Source organism: Astatotilapia calliptera, chromosome 3, assembly GCF_964374335.1.
Source record: "Astatotilapia calliptera chromosome 3, fAstCal68.1, whole genome shotgun sequence".
Classification (NCBI taxonomy): Eukaryota; Metazoa; Chordata; class Actinopteri; order Cichliformes; family Cichlidae; genus Astatotilapia; species Astatotilapia calliptera.
In genome coordinates, this window is record NC_137424.1 from 23,186,852 (window position 1) to 23,202,620 (window position 15,769).

General features: G+C 57.1%; 9 non-coding genes and 1 pseudogene across 9 annotated transcripts; all 10 read right to left on the reverse strand.

The window, feature by feature from the left end:
• Window positions 1-589: 589 nt before the first annotated feature.
• Window positions 590-708, reverse strand: LOC145427241 (5S ribosomal RNA). Its single transcript, XR_013907973.1, has one exon. It is a non-coding gene; the product is annotated as a 5S ribosomal RNA (ribosomal RNA).
• An 861-nt stretch (window positions 709-1,569) lies between these two features.
• On the reverse strand, window positions 1,570-1,688 carry LOC145426991 (5S ribosomal RNA). The gene has a single exon (XR_013907714.1). It is a non-coding gene; the product is annotated as a 5S ribosomal RNA (ribosomal RNA).
• Window positions 1,689-2,628: 940 nt separating this feature from the next.
• On the reverse strand, window positions 2,629-2,747 carry LOC145426409 (5S ribosomal RNA). The gene has a single exon (XR_013907119.1). It is a non-coding gene; the product is annotated as a 5S ribosomal RNA (ribosomal RNA).
• Window positions 2,748-4,512: 1,765 nt separating this feature from the next.
• On the reverse strand, window positions 4,513-4,631 carry LOC145427212 (5S ribosomal RNA). The gene has a single exon (XR_013907944.1). It is a non-coding gene; the product is annotated as a 5S ribosomal RNA (ribosomal RNA).
• Window positions 4,632-7,089: 2,458 nt separating this feature from the next.
• LOC145427141 (5S ribosomal RNA) lies at window positions 7,090-7,208 on the reverse strand. The gene has a single exon (XR_013907865.1). It is a non-coding gene; the product is annotated as a 5S ribosomal RNA (ribosomal RNA).
• Window positions 7,209-8,613: 1,405 nt separating this feature from the next.
• On the reverse strand, window positions 8,614-8,732 carry LOC145427359 (5S ribosomal RNA; annotated as a pseudogene).
• A 1,095-nt stretch (window positions 8,733-9,827) lies between these two features.
• LOC145427012 (5S ribosomal RNA) lies at window positions 9,828-9,946 on the reverse strand. Its single transcript, XR_013907736.1, has one exon. It is a non-coding gene; the product is annotated as a 5S ribosomal RNA (ribosomal RNA).
• Window positions 9,947-11,673: 1,727 nt separating this feature from the next.
• Window positions 11,674-11,792, reverse strand: LOC145427186 (5S ribosomal RNA). Its single transcript, XR_013907916.1, has one exon. It is a non-coding gene; the product is annotated as a 5S ribosomal RNA (ribosomal RNA).
• A 2,010-nt stretch (window positions 11,793-13,802) lies between these two features.
• On the reverse strand, window positions 13,803-13,921 carry LOC145427187 (5S ribosomal RNA). The gene has a single exon (XR_013907917.1). It is a non-coding gene; the product is annotated as a 5S ribosomal RNA (ribosomal RNA).
• A 1,645-nt stretch (window positions 13,922-15,566) lies between these two features.
• Window positions 15,567-15,685, reverse strand: LOC145426410 (5S ribosomal RNA). The gene has a single exon (XR_013907120.1). It is a non-coding gene; the product is annotated as a 5S ribosomal RNA (ribosomal RNA).
• Window positions 15,686-15,769: the final 84 nt, after the last annotated feature.

Genomic DNA, 15,769 nt, shown 5'->3' on the forward strand with positions numbered 1-15,769 from the left:
CCCTGGTGTGGTGTAAGTGGCCTCAGCCAGTGCCACAGGCCCTGGTGTGGTGTAAGTGGCCTGAGCAAGAGCCACAGACCCTGGTGTGGTGTAATTGGCCTCAATAGCAACTAATGCCCTGGTGTGGTGTAGGTGGCCTCAGCCAGCAGCCACAGGCCCTGGTGTGGTGTAAGTGGCCTCAATAGCAACTAATGCCCTGGTGTGGTGTAAGTGGCCTCAGCCAGCAGCCACAGGCCCTGGTGTGGTGTAAGTGGCCTCAGCCAGTGCCACAGGCCCTGGTGTGGTGTAAGTGGCCTCAATAGCAACTAAGGCCCTGGTGTGGTGTAGGTGGCCTCAGCCAGCAGCCACAGGCCCTGGTGTGGTGTAAGTGGCCTCAGCCAGCAGCCACAGGCCCTGATGTGGTGTAAGTGGCCCCAGCCGGTCACTCAGGCCCTGGTGTGGTGTAGGTGGCATCAGCTAGCAGCACAAGACATTGGAAAACAGCCAAAAGCAATGTCGTTAATGTGCCCTCATTAATGGGCAGCTGCTTTTGGTCTTTTAATACACCCCTTCTCTGGATCAAAAGCGGTTCAATGACATGAAAATGAAAGGCTTACAGCACCAGGTATTCCCAGGCAGTCTCCCATCCAAGTACTAACCAAGCCCAGCCCTGCTTAGCTTCTGAGATCAGACGAGGTCGGGCGTGCTCAGGGTGGTAAGGCCGTAAGCTGCTGGCCCCAGCACAATGTCTCAATTTATGGATTCAACTGATTAGGTGGCAAGTACCTGAAGTTACGAAGACAATCCTTTAACCATACCTGCATGTTTGCATAATACCCTAACCCAAAGGCTCAGTTTAGCATTTATCTAACAGCACAGGCCCTGGATTGTTGAAGATGGCCTCAGGAACCAGCACAGGGCCTGGTGTGTTGTACATGGCCACAGCTAGCAGCACAGGGCCTGGTTTGGTGAAGATGGCCTCGGCCAGAAGCGCAGGGCCTGGTGTGATGTGAGTGGCCTGAGCAAGAGCCACAGGCCCTGGTGTGGTGTAAGTGGCCTCAGCCAGAAGCCACAGGCACTGGTGTGGTGTAAGTGGCCTCAGCCAGCAGCCACAGGCCCTGGTGTGGTGTAAGTGGCCTCAGCCAGCAGCCACAGGCCCTGGTGTGGTGTAAGTGGCCTCAGCCAGCAGCCACAGGCCCTGGTGTGGTGTAAGTGGCCTCAGCCAGTGCCACAGGCCCTGGTGTGGTGTAAGTGGCCTGAGCAAGAGCCACAGACCCTGGTGTGGTGTAATTGGCCTCAATAGCAACTAATGCCCTGGTGTGGTGTAAGTGGCCTCAGCCAGCAGCCACAGGCCCTGGTGTGGTGTAAGTGGCCTCAGCCAGCAGCCACAGGCCCTGATGTGGTGTAAGTGGCCCCAGCCGGTCACTCAGGCCCTGGTGTGGTGTAGGTGGCATCAGCTAGCAGCACAAGACATTGGAAAACAGCCAAAAGCAATGTCGTTAATGTGCCCTCATTAATGGGCAGCTGCTTTTGGTCTTTTAATACACCCCTTCTCTGGATCAAAAGCGGTTCAATGACATGAAAATGAAAGGCTTACAGCACCAGGTATTCCCAGGTAGTCTACCATCCAAGTACTAACCAAGCCCAGCCCTGCTTAGCTTCCGAGATCAGACGAGGTCGGGGGTGCTCAGGGTGGTATGGCCGTAAGCTGCTGGCCCCAGCAAAATGTCTCAATTTATGGATTCAACTGATTAGGTGGCAAGTACCTGAAGTTACGAAGACAATCCTTTAACCATACCTGCATGTTTGCATAATACCCTAACCCAAAGGCTCAGTTTAGCATTTATCTAACAGCACAGGCCCTGGATTGTTGAAGATGGCCTCAGGAACCAGCACAGGGCCTGGTGTGTTGTACATGGCCACAGCTAGCAGCACAGGGCCTGGTTTGGTGAAGATGGCCTCGGCCAGAAGCGCAGGGCCTGGTGTGATGTGAGTGGCCTGAGCAAGAGCCACAGGCCCTGGTGTGGTCTAAGTCGCCTCAGCCAGAAGCCACAGGCACTGGTGTGGTGTAAGTGGCCTCAGCCAGCAGCCACAGGCCCTGGTGTGGTGTAAGTGGCCTCAGCCAGCAGCCACAGGCCCTGGTGTGGTGTAAGTGGCCTGAGCCAGCAGCCACAAGCCCTGGTGTGGTGTAAGTGGCCTCAGCCAGAGCCACAGGCCCTGGTGTGGTGTAAGTGGCCTCAGCCAGTGCCACAGGCCCTGGTGTGGTGTAAGTGGCCTGAGCAAGAGCCACAGACCCTGGTGTGGTGTAATTGGCCTCAATAGCAACTAATGCCCTGGTGTGGTGTAGGTGGCCTCAGCCAGCAGCCACAGGCCCTGGTGTGGTGTAAGTGGCCTCAGCCAGCAGCCACAGGCCCTGGTGTGGTGTAAGTGGCCTCAGCCAGCAGCCACAGGCCCTGATGTGGTGTAAGTGGCCCCAGCCGGTCACTCAGGCCCTGGTGTGGTGTAGGTGGCATCAGCTAGCAGCACAAGACATTGGAAAACAGCCAACAGCAATGTCGTTAATGTGCCCTCATTAATGGGCAGCTGCTTTTGGTCTTTTAATACACCCCTTCTCTGGATCAAAAGCGGTTCAATGACATGAAAATGAAAGGCTTACAGCACCAGGTATTCCCAGGCAGTCTCCCATCCAAGTACTAACCAAGCCCAGCCCTGCTTAGCTTCCGAGATCAGACGAGGTCGGGCGTGCTCAGGGTGGTATGGCCGTAAGCTGCTGGCCCCAGCACAATGTCTCAATTTATGGATTCAACTGATTAGGTGGCAAGTACCTGAAGTTACGAAGACAATCCTTTAACCATACCTGCATGTTTGCATAATACCCTAACCCAAAGGCTCAGTTTAGCATTTATCTAACAGCACAGGCCCTGGATTGTTGAAGATGGCCTCAGGAACCAGCACAGGGCCTGGTGTGTTGTACATGGCCACAGCTAGCAGCACAGGGCCTGGTTTGGTGAAGATGGCCTCGGCCAGAAGCGCAGGGCCTGGTGTGATGTGAGTGGCCTGAGCAAGAGCCACAGGCCCTGGTGTGGTGTAAGTGGCCTCAGCCAGAAGCCACAGGCACTGGTGTGGTGTAAGTGGCCTCAGCCAGCAGCCACAGGCCCTGGTGTGGTGTAAGTGGCCTCAGCCAGCAGCCACAGGCCCTGGTGTGGTGTAAGTGGCCTCAGCCAGTGCCACAGGCCCTGGTGTGGTGTAAGTGGCCTGAGCAAGAGCCACAGACCCTGGTGTGGTGTAATTGGCCTCAATAGCAACTAATGCCCTGGTGTGGTGTAAGTGGCCTCAGCCAGCAGCCACAGGCCCTGGTCTGGTGTAAGTGGCCTCAGCCAGCAGCCACAGGCCCTGGTGTGGTGTAATTGGCCTCAATAGCAACTAATGCCCTGGTGTGGTGTAGGTGGCCTCAGCCAGCAGCCACAGGCCCTGGTGTGGTGTAAGTGGCCTCAGCCAGCAGCCACAGGCCCTGGTGTGGTGTAAGGGGCCTCAATAGCAACTAATGCCCTGGTGTGCTGTAAGTGGCTTCAGCCAGCAGCCACAGGCACTGGTGTGGTGTAAGTGCCCTCAGCCAGCAGCCACAGGCCCTGGTGTGGTGTAAGTGCCCTCAGCCAGCAGCCACAGGCGCTGGTGTGGTGTAAGTGGCCTCAGCCAGTGCCACAGGCCCTGGTGTGGTGTAAGTGGCCTGAGCAAGAGCCACAGGCCCTGGTGTGGTGTAAGTGGCCTCAGCCACAAGCCACAGGCACTGGTGTGGTGTAAGTGCCCTCAGCCAGCAGCCACAGGCCCTGGTGTGGTGTAAGTGGCCTCAGCCAGCAGCCACAGGCCCTGGTGTGGTGTAAGTGGCCAAAGCAAGAGTCACAGACCCTGGTGTGGTGTAATTGGCCTCAATAGCAACTAATGCCCTGGTGTGGTGTAGGTGGCCTCAGCCAGCAGCCACAGGCCCTGGTGTGGTGTAAGTGGCCTCAGCCAGTGCCAGAGGCCCTGGTGTGGTGTAAGTGGCCTGAGCAAGAGCCACAGACCCTGGTGTGGTGTAATTGGCCTCAATAGCAACTAATGCCCTGGTGTGGTGTAAGTGGCCTCAGCCAGCAGCCACAGGCCCTGGTGTGGTGTAAGTGGCCTGAGCAAGAGCCACAGACCCTGGTGTGGTGTAATTGGCCTCAATAGCAACTAATGCCCTGGTGTGGTGTAGGTGGCCTCAGCCAGCAGCCACAGGCCCTGGTGTGGTGTAAGTGGCCTCAGCCAGCAGCCACAGGCCCTGGTGTGGTGTAAGTGGCCTCAGCCAGCAGCCACAGGCCCTGATGTGGTGTAAGTGGCCCCAGCCGGTCACTCAGGCCCTGGTGTGGTGTAGGTGGCATCAGCTAGCAGCACAAGACATTGGAAAACAGCCAAAAGCAATGTCGTTAATGTGCCCTCATTAATGGGCAGCTGCTTTTGGTCTTTTAATACACCCCTTCTCTGGATCAAAAGCGGTTCAATGACATGAAAATGAAAGGCTTACAGCACCAGGTATTCCCAGGCAGTCTCCCATCCAAGTACTAACCAAGCCCAGCGCTGCTTAGCTTCCGAGATCAGACAAGGTCGGGTGTGCTCAGGGTGGTATGGCCGTAAGCTGCTGGCCCCAGCACAATGTCTCAATTTATGGATTCAACTGATTAGGTGGCAAGTACCTGAAGTTACGAAGACAATCCTTTAACCATACCTGCATGTTTGCATAATACCCTAACCCAAAGGCTCAGTTTAGCATTTATCTAACAGCACAGGCCCTGGATTGTTGAAGAAGGCCTCAGGAACCAGCACAGGGCCTGGTGTGTTGTACATGGCCACAGCTAGCAGCACAGGGCCTGGTTTGGTGAAGATGACCTCGGCCAGAAGCGCAGGGCCTGATGTGATGTGAGTGGCCTGAGCAAGAGCCACAGGCCCTGGTGTGGTGTAAGTGGCCTCAGCCAGAAGCCACAGGCACTGGTGTGGTGTAAGTGCCCTCAGCCAGCAGCCACAGGCCCTGGTGTGGTGTAAGTGTCCTCAGCCAGCAGCCACAGGCCCTGGTGTGGTGTAAGTGGCCTCAGCCAGCAGCCACAGGCCCTGGTGTGGTGTAAGTGGCCTCAGCCAGTGCAACAGGCCCTGGTGTGGTGTAAGTGGCCTGAGCAAGAGTCACAGACCCTGGTGTGGTGTAATTGGCCTCAATAGCAACTAAGGCCCTGGTGTGGTGTAGGTGGCCTCAGCCAGCAGCCACAGGCCCTTGTGTGGTGTAAGTGGCCTCAGCCAGCAGCCACAGGCCCTGGTGTGGTGTAAGTGGCCTCAGCCAGCAGCCACAGGCCCTGGTGTGGTGTAATTGGCCTCAATAGCAACTAAGGCCCTGGTGTGGTGTAAGTGGCCTGAGCAAGAGCCACAGACCCTGGTGTGGTGTAATTGGCCTCAATAGCAACTAAGGCTCTGGTGTGGTGTAAGTGGCCTCAGCCAGCAGCCACAGGCCCTGGTGTGGTGTAAGTGGCCTCAGCCAGCAGCCACAGGCCCTGATGTGGTGTAAGTGGCCCCAGCCGGTCACTCAGGCCCTGGTGTGGTGTAGGTGGCATCAGCTAGCAGCACAAGACATTGGAAAACAGCCAAAAGCAATGTCGTTAATGTGCCCTCATTAATGGGCAGCTGCTTGAGGTCTTTTAATACACCCCTTCTCTGGATCAAAAGCGGTTCAATGACATGAAAATGAAAGGCTTACAGCACAAGTTACGAAGACAATCCTATAACCATACCTGCATGTTTGCATAATACCCTAACCCAAAGGCTCAGTTTAGCATTTATCCAACAGCACAGGCCCTGGATTGTTGAAGATGGCCTCAGGAACCAGCACAGGGCCTGGTTGGGTGAAGATGGCCTCGGCCAGAAGCGCAGGGCCTGGTGTGATGTGAGTGGCCTGAGCAAGAGCCACAGGCCCTGGTGTGGTGTAAGTGGCCTCAGCCAGAAGCCACAGGCACTGGTGTGGTGTAAGTGGCCTCAGCCAGCAGCCACAGGCCCTGGTGTGGTGTAAGTGGCCTCAGCCAGCAGCCACAGGCCCTGGTGTGGTGTAAGTGGCCTCAGCCAGCAGCCACAGGCCCTGGTGTGGTGTGGGTGGCCTCAGCCAGCAGCCACAGGCCCTGGTGTGGTGTAAGTGGCCTCAGCCAGCAGCCACAGGCCCTGGTGTGGTGTAAGTGGCCTCAGCCAGAGCCACAGGCCCTGGTGTAGTGTAAGTGGCCTCAGCCAGTGCCACAGGCCCTGGTGTGGTGTAAGTGGCCTGAGCAAGAGCCACAGACCCTGGTGTGGTGTAATTGGCCTCAATAGCAACTAATGCCCTGGTGTGGTGTAGGTGGCCTCAGCCAGCAGCCACAGGCCCTGGTGTGGTGTAAGTGGCCTCAGCCAGTGCCACAGGCCCTGGTGTGGTGTAAGGGGCCTCAATAGCAACTAATGCCCTGGTGTGGTGTAAGTGGCCTCAGCCAGCAGCCACAGGCACTGGTGTGGTGTAAGTGGCCTCAGCCAGCAGCACAAGGCCCTGGTGTGGTGTAAGTGGCCTCAGCCAGTGCCACAGGCACTGGTGTGGTGTAAGTGGCCTGAGCAAGAGTCACAGACCCTGGTGTGGTGTAATTGGCCTCAATAGCAACTAATGCCCTGGTGTGGTGTAGGTGGCCTCAGCCAGCAGCCACAGGCCCTGGTGTGGTGAAAGTGGCCTCAGCCAGTGCCAGAGGCCCTGGTGTGGTGTAAGTGGCCTGAGCAAGAGCCACAGACCCTGGTGTGGTGTAATTGGCCTCAATAGCAACTAATGCCCTGGTGTGGTGTAAGTGGCCTCAGCCAGCAGCCACAGGCCCTGGTGTGGTGTAAGTGGCCTCAGCCAGCAGCCACAGGCCCTGATGTGGTGTAAGTGGCCCCAGCCGGTCACTCAGGCCCTGGTGTGGTGTAGGTGGCATCAGCTAGCAGCACAAGACATTGGAAAACAGCCAAAAGCAATGTCGTTAATGTGCCCTCATTAATGGGCAGCTGCTTTTGGTCTTTTAATACACCCCTTCTCTGGATCAAAAGCGGTTCAATGACATGAAAATGAAAGGCTTACAGCACCAGGTATTCCCAGGCAGTCTCCCATTCAAGTACTAACCAAGCCCAGCCCTGCTTAGCTTCCGAGATCAGACGAGGTTGGGTGTGCTCAGGGTGGTATGGCCGTAAGCTGCTGGCCCCAGCACAATGTCTCAATTTATGGATTCAACTGATTAGGTGGCAAGTACCTGAAGTTACGAAGACAATCCTTTAACCATACCTGCATGTTTGCATAATACCCTAACCCAAAGGCTCAGTTTAGCATTTATCTAACAGCACAGGCCCTGGATTGTTGAAGATGGCCTCAGGAACCAGCACAGGGCCTGGTGTGTTGTACATGGCCACAGCTAGCAGCACAGGGCCTGGTTTGGTGAAGATGGCCTCGGCCAGAAGCGCAGGGCCTGGTGTGATGTGAGTGGCCTGAGCAAGAGCCACAGGCCCTGGTGTGGTGTAATTGGCCTCAGCCAGCAGCCACAGGCCCTGGTGTGGTGTAAGTGGCCTCAGCCAGCAGCCACAGGCCCTGGTGTGGTGTAAGTGGCCTCAGCCAGTGCCACAGGCCCTGGTGTGGTGTAAGTGGCCTGAGCAAGAGTCACAGACCCTGGTGTGGTGTAATTGGCCTCAATAGCAACTAAGGCCCTGGTGTGGTGTAAGTGGCCTCAGCCAGCAGCCACAGGCCCTGGTGTGGTGTAAGTGGCCTCAGCCACTGCCACAGGCCCTGGTGTGGTGTAAGTGGCCTCAATAGCAACTAAGGCCCTGGTGTGGTGTAGGTGGCCTCAGCCAGCAGCCACAGGCCCTGGTGTGGTGTAAGTGGCCTCAGCCAGTGCCACAGGCCCTGGTGTGGTGTAAGTGGCCTGAGCAAGAGCCACAGACCCTGGTGTGGTGTAATTGGCCTCAATAGCAACTAATGCCCTGGTGTGGTGTAGGTGGCCTCAGCCAGCAGCCACAGGCCCTGGTGTGGTGTAAGTGGCCTCAATAGCAACTAATGCCCTGGTGTGGTGTAAGTGGCCTCAGCCAGCAGCCACAGGCCCTGGTGTGGTGTAAGTGGCCTCAGCCACTGCCACAGGCCCTGGTGTGGTGTAAGTGGCCTCAATAGCAACTAAGGCCCTGGTGTGGTGTAGGTGGCCTCAGCCAGCAGCCACAGGCCCTGGTGTGGTGTAAGTGGCCTCAGCCAGTGCCACAGGCCCTGGTGTGGTGTAAGTGGCCTGAGCAAGAGCCACAGACCCTGGTGTGGTGTAATTGGCCTCAATAGCAACTAATGCTCTGGTGTGGTGTAAGTGGCCTCAGCCAGCAGCCACAGGCCCTGGTGTGGTGTAAGTGGCCTCAGCCAGCAGCCACAGGCCCTGATGTGGTGTAAGTGGCCCCAGCCGGTCACTCAGGCCCTGGTGTGGTGTAGGTGGCATCAGCTAGCAGCACAAGACATTGGAAAACAGCCAAAAGCAATGTCGTTAATGTGCCCTCATTAATGGGCAGCTGCTTTTGGTCTTTTAATACACCCCTTCTCTGGATCAAAAGCGGTTCAATGACATGAAAATGAAAGGCTTACAGCACCAGGTATTCCCAGGTAGTCTCCCATCCAAGTACTAACGAAGCCCAGCCCTTCTTAGCTTCCGAGATCAGACGAGGTCGGGCGTGCTCAGGGTGGTATGGCCGTAAGCTGCTGGCCCCAGCACAATGTCTCAATTTATGGATTCAACTGATTAGGTGGCAAGTACCTGAAGTTACGAAGACAATCCTTTAACCATACCTGCATGTTTGCATAATACCCTAACCCAAAGGCTCAGTTTAGCATTTATCTAACAGCACAGGCCCTGGATTGTTGAAGATGGCCTCAGGAACCAGCACAGGGCCTGGTGTGTTGTACATGGCCACAGCTAGCAGCACAGGGCCTGGTTTGGTGAAGATGGCCTCGGCCAGAAGCGCAGGGTCTGGTGTGATGTGAGTGGCCTGAGCAAGAGCCACAGGCCCTGGTGTGGTGTAAGTGGCCTCAGCCAGAAGCCACAGGTACTGGTGTGGTGTAAGTGGCCTCAGCCAGCAGCCACAGGCCCTGGTGTGGTGTAAGTGGCCTCAGCCAGCAGCCACAGGCCCTGGTGTGGTGTAAGTGGCCTCAGCCAGAGCCACAGGCCCTGGTGTGGTGTAAGTGGCCTCAGCCAGTGCCACAGGCCCTGGTGTGGTGTAAGTGGCCTGAGCAAGAGCCACAGACCCTGGTGTGGTGTAATTGGCCTCAATAGCAACTAATGCCCTGGTGTGGTGTAGGTGGCCTCAGCCAGCAGCCACAGGCCCTGGTGTGGTGTAAGTGGCCTCAATAGCAAATAATGCCCTGGTGTGGTGTAAGTGGCCTCTGCCAGCAGCCACAGGCCCTGGTGTGGTGTACGTGGCCTGAGCAAGAGCCACAGACCCTGGTGTGGTGTAATTGGCCTCAATAGCAACTAAGGCCCTGGTGTGGTGTAGGTGGCCTCAGCCAGCAGCCACAGGCCCTGGTGTGGTGTAAGTGGCCTCAGCCAGCAGCCACAGGCCCTGGTGTGGTGTAAGTGGCCTCAGCCAGCAGCCACAGGCCCTGATGTGGTGTAAGTGGCCCCAGCCGGTCACTCAGGCCCTGGTGTGGTGTAGGTGGCATCAGCTAGCAGCACAAGACATTGGAAAACAGCCAAAAGCAATGTCGTTAATGTGCCCTCATTAATTGGCAGCTGCTTTTGGTCTTTTAATACACCCCTTCTCTGGATCAAAAGCGGTTCAATGACATGAAAATGAAAGGCTTACAGCACCAGGTATTCCCAGGCAGTCTCCCATCCAAGTACTAACCAAGCCCAGCACTGCTTAGCTTCCGAGATCAGACGAGGTCGGGCGTGCTCAGGGTGGTATGGCCGTAAGCTGCTGGCCCCAGCACAATGTCTCAATTTATGGATTCAACTGATTAGGTGGCAAGTACCTGAAGTTACGAAGACAATCCTTTAACCATACCTGCATGTTTGCATAATACCCTAACCCAAAGGCTCAGTTTAGCATTTATCTAACAGCACAGGCCCTGGATTGTTGAAGATGGCCTCAGGAACCAGCACAGGGCCTGGTGTGTTGTACATGGCCACAGCTAGCAGCACAGGGCCTGGTTTGGTGAAGATGGCCTCGGCCAGAAGCGCAGGGCCTGGTGTGATGTGAGTGGCCTGAGCAAGAGCCACAGGCCCTGGTGTGGTGTAATTGGCCTCAGCCAGCAGCCACAGGCCCTGGTGTGGTGTAAGTGGCCTCAGCCAGCAGCCACAGGCCCTGGTGTGGTGTAAGTGGCCTCAGCCAGTGCCACAGGCCCTGGTGTGGTGTAAGTGGCCTGAGCAAGAGTCACAGACCCTGGTGTGGTGTAATTGGCCTCAATAGCAACTAAGGCCCTGGTGTGGTGTAAGTGGCCTCAGCCAGAAGCCACAGGCACTGGTGTGGTGTAAGTGGCCTCAGCCAGCAGCCACAGGCCCTGGTGTGGTGTAAGTGGCCTCAGCCAGCAGCCACAGGCCCTGGTGTGGTGTAAGTGGCCTCAGCCAGTGCCACAGGCCCTGGTGTGGTGTAAGTGGCCTCAGCCAGTGCCACAGGCCCTGGTGTGGTGTAATTGGCCTCAATAGCAACTAATGCCCTGGTGTGGTGTAGGTGGCCTCAGCCAGCAGCCACAGTCCCTGGTGTGGTGTAAGTGGCCTCAGCCAGAGCCACAGGGTCTGGTGTGATATGAGTGGCCTGAGCAAGAGCCACAGGCCCTGGTGTGGAGTAAGTGGCCTGAGCAAGAGCCACAGGCCCTGGTGTGGTGTAAGTGGCCTGAGCAAGAGCAACAGGCCCTGGTGTGGTGTAATTGGCCTCAATAGCAACTAAGGCCCTGGTGTGGTGTATGTGGCCTCAGCCAGCAGCCACAGGCCCTGGTGTGGTGTAAGTGAGCTCAGAAGCAAATAAGGCCGTGGTGTTGTGTATGTGGCCTCAGCCAGCAGCCACAGGCCCTTGGTGTGGTGTAAGTGGCCTCAGCCAGCAGCCACAGGCCCTGGTGTGGTGTGGGTGGCCTCAGCCAGCAGCCACAGGCCCTTGGTGTGGTGTAAGTCGCCTCATCCAGCAGCCACAGGCCCTGATGTGGTGTAAGTGGCCTCAGCCAGAGCCACAGGCCCTGGTGTGGTGTAAGTGGCCTCAGCCAGAGCCACAGGGTCTGGTGTGATATGAGTGGCCTGAGCAAGAGCCACAGGCCCTGGTGTGGTGTAAGTGGCCTCAGCCAGCAGCCACAGGCCCTGGTGTGGTGTGGGTGGCCTCAGCCAGCAGCCACAGGCCCTTGGTGTGGTGTAAGTCGCCTCATCCAGCAGCCACAGGCCCTGATGTGGTGTAAGTGGCCTCAGCCAGAGCCACAGGCCCTGGTGTGGTGTAAGTGGCCTCAGCCAGAGCCACAGGCCCTGATGTGGTGTAAGTGGCCCCAGCCGGTCACTCAGGCCCTGGTGTGGTGTAGGTGGCATCAGCTAGCAGCACAAGACATTGGAAAACAGCCAAAAGCAGTGTCGTTAATGTGCCCTCATTAATGGGCAGCTGCTTTTGGTCTTTTAATACACCCCTTCTCTGGATCAAAAGCGGTTCAATGACATGAAAATCAAAGGCTTACAGCACCAGGTATTCCAAGGAAGTCTCCCATCCAAGTACTAACCAAGCCCAGCCCTTCTTAGCTTCCGAGATCAGACGAGGTCGGGCGTGCTCAGGGTGGTATGGCCGTAAGCTGCTGGCCCCAGCACAATGTCTCAATTTATGGATTCAACTGATTAGGTGGCAAGTACCTGAAGTTACGAAGACAATCCTATAACCATACCTGCATGTTTGCATAATACCCTAACCCAAAGGCTCAGTTTGGCATTTATCTAACAGCACAGGCCCTGGATTGTTGAAGATGGCCTCAGGAACCAGCACAGGGCCTGGTGTGTTGTACATGGCCACAGCAAGCAGCACAGGGCCAGGTTTGGTGAAGATGGCCTCGGCCAGAAGCACAGGGTCTGGTGTGATATGAGTGGCCTGAGCAAGAGCCACAGGCCCTGGTGTGGTGTAAGTGGCCTCAGCCAGCAGCCACAGGCCCTGGTGTGGTGTGGGTGGCCTCATCCAGCAGCCACAGGCCCTTGTGTGGTGTAAGTGGCCTCAGCCAGCAGCCACAGGCCCTGGTGTGGTGTAAGTGGCCTCAGCCAGTGCCACAGGCCCTGGTGTGGTGTAATTGGCCTCAATAGCAACTAAGGCCCTGGTGTTGTGTATGTGGCCTCAGCCAGCAGCCACAGGCCCTGGTGTGGTGTAAGTGGCCTCAATAGCAACTAATGCCCTGGTGTGGTGTAAGTGGCCTCAGCCAGCAGCCACAGGCACTGGTGTGGTGTAAGTGCCCTCAGCCAGCAGCCACAGGCACTGGTGTGGTGTAAGTGCCCTCAGCCAGCAGCCACAGGCCCTGGTGTGGTGTAAGTGGCCTGAGCAAGAGCCACAGGCCCTGGTGTGGTGTAAGTGGCCTCAGCCAGCAGCCACAGGCACTGGTGTGGTGTAAGTGCCCTCAGCCAGCAGCCACAGGCCCTGGTGTGGTGTAAGTGGCCTCAGCCAGCAGCCACAGGCCCTGGTGTGGTGTAAGTGGCCTGAGCAAGAGCCACAGGCCCTGGTGTGGTGTAAGTGGCCTCAGCCAGAAGCCACAGGCACTGGTGTGGTGTAAGTGACCTCAGCCAGCAGCCACAGGCCCTGGTGTGGTGTAAGTGGCCTCAGCCAAAAGCCACAGGCACTGGTGTGGTGTAAGTGCCCTCAGCCAGCAGCCACAGGCACTGGTGTGGTGTAAGTGACCTCAGCCAGCAGCCACAGGCCCTGGTGTGGTGTAAGTGGCCTCAGCCAGCAGCCACAGGCCCTGGTGTGGTGTAAGTGGCCTCAGCCAGTGCCACAGGCCCTGGTGTGGTGTAAGTGGCCTGAGCAAGAGTCACAGACCCTGGTGTGGTGTAATTGGCCTCAATAGCAACTAATGCCCTGGTGTGGTGTAAGTGGCCTCAGCCAGCAGCCACAGGCCCTGGTGTGGTGTAAGTGGCCTCAGAAGCAAATAAGGCCGTGGTGTTGTGTATGTGGCCTCAGCCAGCAGCCACAGGCCCTTGGTGTGGTGTAAGTGGCCTCAGCCAGCAGCCACAGGCCCTGGTGTGGTGTGGGTGGCCTCAGCCAGCAGCCACAGGCCCTTGGTGTGGTGTAAGTCGCCTCATCCAGCAGCCACAGGCCCTGATGTGGTGTAAGTGGCCTCAGCCAGAGCCACAGGCCCTGGTGTGGTGTAAGTGGCCTCAGCCAGAGCCACAGGGTCTGGTGTGATATGAGTGGCCTGAGCAAGAGCCACAGGCCCTGGTGTGGTGTAAGTGGCCTCAGCCAGCAGCCACAGGCCCTGGTGTGGTGTGGGTGGCCTCAGCCAGCAGCCACAGGCCCTTGGTGTGGTGTAAGTCGCCTCATCCAGCAGCCACAGGCCCTGATGTGGTGTAAGTGGCCTCAGCCAGAGCCACAGGCCCTGGTGTGGTGTAAGTGGCCTCAGCCAGAGCCACAGGCCCTGATGTGGTGTAAGTGGCCCCAGCCGGTCACTCAGGCCCTGGTGTGGTGTAGGTGGCATCAGCTAGCAGCACAAGACATTGGAAAACAGCCAAAAGCAGTGTCGTTAATGTGCCCTCATTAATGGGCAGCTGCTTTTGGTCTTTTAATACACCCCTTCTCTGGATCAAAAGCGGTTCAATGACATGAAAATCAAAGGCTTACAGCACCAGGTATTCCAAGGAAGTCTCCCATCCAAGTACTAACCAAGCCCAGCCCTTCTTAGCTTCCGAGATCAGACGAGGTCGGGCGTGCTCAGGGTGGTATGGCCGTAAGCTGCTGGCCCCAGCACAATGTCTCAATTTATGGATTCAACTGATTAGGTGGCAAGTACCTGAAGTTACGAAGACAATCCTATAACCATACCTGCATGTTTGCATAATACCCTAACCCAAAGGCTCAGTTTGGCATTTATCTAACAGCACAGGCCCTGGATTGTTGAAGATGGCCTCAGGAACCAGCACAGGGCCTGGTGTGTTGTACATGGCCACAGCAAGCAGCACAGGGCCAGGTTTGGTGAAGATGGCCTCGGCCAGAAGCACAGGGTCTGGTGTGATATGAGTGGCCTGAGCAAGAGCCACAGGCCCTGGTGTGGTGTAAGTGGCCTCAGCCAGCAGCCACAGGCCCTGGTGTGGTGTGGGTGGCCTCATCCAGCAGCCACAGGCCCTTGTGTGGTGTAAGTGGCCTCAGCCAGCAGCCACAGGCCCTGGTGTGGTGTAAGTGGCCTCAGCCAGTGCCACAGGCCCTGGTGTGGTGTAATTGGCCTCAATAGCAACTAAGGCCCTGGTGTTGTGTATGTGGCCTCAGCCAGCAGCCACAGGCCCTGGTGTGGTGTAAGTGGCCTCAATAGCAACTAATGCCCTGGTGTGGTGTAAGTGGCCTCAGCCAGCAGCCACAGGCACTGGTGTGGTGTAAGTGCCCTCAGCCAGCAGCCACAGGCACTGGTGTGGTGTAAGTGCCCTCAGCCAGCAGCCACAGGCCCTGGTGTGGTGTAAGTGGCCTGAGCAAGAGCCACAGGCCCTGGTGTGGTGTAAGTGGCCTCAGCCAGCAGCCACAGGCCCTGGTGTGGTGTAAGTGCCCTCAGCCAGCAGCCACAGGCCCTGGTGTGGTGTAAGTGGCCTCAGCCAGCAGCCACAGGCCCTGGTGTGGTGTAAGTGGCCTCAGCCAGAGCCACAGGCCCTGGTGTGGTGTAAGTGGCCTCAGCCAGTGCCACAGGCCCTGGTGTGGTGTAAGTGGCCTGAGCAAGAGCCACAGACCCTGGTGTGGTGTAATTGGCCTCAATAGCAACTAATGCCCTGGTGTGGTGTAGGTGGCCTCAGCCAGCAGCCACAGGCCCTGGTGTGGTGTAAGTGGCCTCAATAGCAACTAATGCCCTGGTGTGGTGTAAGTGGCCTCAGCCAGCAGCCACAGGCCCTGGTGTGGTGTAAGTGGCCTGAGCAAGAGCCACAGACCCTGGTGTGGTGTAATTGGCCTCAATAGCAACTAAGGCCCTGGTGTGGTGTAGGTGGCCTCAGCCAGCAGCCACAGGCCCTGGTGTGGTGTAAGTGGCCTCAGCCAGTGCCACAGGCCCTGGTGTGGTGTAAGTGGCCTGAGCAAGAGCCACAGACCCTGGTGTGGTGTAATTGGCCTCAATAGCAACTAATGCCCTGGTGTGGTGTAAGTGGCCTCAGCCAGCAGCCACAGGCCCTGGTGTGGTGTAAGTGGCCTCAGCCAGCAGCCACAGGCCCTGATGTGGTGTAAGTGGCCCCAGCCGGTCACTCAGGCCCTGGTGTGGTGTAGGTGGCATCAGCTAGCAGCACAAGACATTGGAAAACAGCCAAAAGCAATGTCGTTAATGTGCCCTCATTAATGGGCAGCTGCTTTTGGTCTTTTAATACACCCCTTCTCTGGATCAAAAGCGGTTCAATGACATGAAAATGAAAGGCTTACAGCACCAGGTATTCCCAGGCAGTCTCCCATCCAAGTACTAACCAAGCCCAGCCCTGCTTAGCTTCCGAGATCAGACGAGGTCGGGCGTGCTCAGGGTGGTATGGCCGTAAGCTGCTGGCCCCAGCACAATGTCTCAATTTATGGATTCAACTGATTAGGTGGCAAGTACCTGAAGTTACGAAGACAATCCTTTAAC